Raw genomic sequence first — 966 nt, forward strand, 5'->3', positions numbered from 1 at the left:
TTTTACATAGTAAATGAGCACAATCAGTGGAGTGTAGGAGTAGGATATGGGAGGAACAGAGTAGGAGATAGGTGACATCACAAGGGGGGTATGTATGAAAGTAGTGCAGCTCATTGGAGGACAGTGGCATCTGTTAGGTGTCAGTTAGACATCATGGAAAGAGGTGTGTCAACAGGTTGGCCAGGGAAAGCCAAGAAATGGAAGGTGTATACTGTGGATAACACCAAAGTTTCTTGCTGAGTGGGTATGCGTGCATGTGCGCGCCTGTAATCTTGAGTAAGACAGAGTGCACGCGTGGAAGCGTGAGTGCGCTCGTTTAAGCTGGAGTAAGCATGTATAAGGCTGCTGGAAGACCTGTAAACTTGTTTGTGCTGGTGTGCATGCGTCTTAGCCCGAATAAGTAAGTTTTAGTCCATCTAGGTATGTATGTACGTGTGTGAGCTGCTGTGAGCGTGTTTGCGCTTGTATGCGCGTCGCTCCCCCTGAGGAAACAGAAAGGAAAAAGGAAGCACAACAAATAGCAGGAAGCTACCAGGTGATACTAGTAGAGCTAGCAGGTGAAAACAACCCGAATCAGGTAATAACACAGGCAGAACACTAGCCTAGTCCAGCCCAACACTTAAAACTCTGCAAACAAAAGTGCAGTTTGTTTCTCACAAGAGACACTGAAACACTGGAGTATGCTACTAGAAGTGAAAACTGAAAAAGCTTCACTCAGACAAAAAATGCTAGGGGCTGCCATTGCTGTTATAAGATGACATATGCAACATGCTGAGGGTGGTGACAATGCAAATGCTTCCGGACAACCCACAGTGAGGAGACGGAGAAGAGTGTACAGGCCCAGGGTCACCTACCAGGGGTTACATGAGCTGGAGATAGTAGAGTGCTATAGAGTGGACAGAGACCTCCTGCAGCAAATTGTTGAGCTGTGCAGGCCACGCCTCACACACAGAACCAAGAGAGGGG

Source organism: Protopterus annectens, chromosome 7.part0, assembly GCF_019279795.1.
Source record: "Protopterus annectens isolate FY-2018-M chromosome 7.part0, PAN1.0, whole genome shotgun sequence".
Classification (NCBI taxonomy): domain Eukaryota; kingdom Metazoa; phylum Chordata; order Ceratodontiformes; family Protopteridae; genus Protopterus; species Protopterus annectens.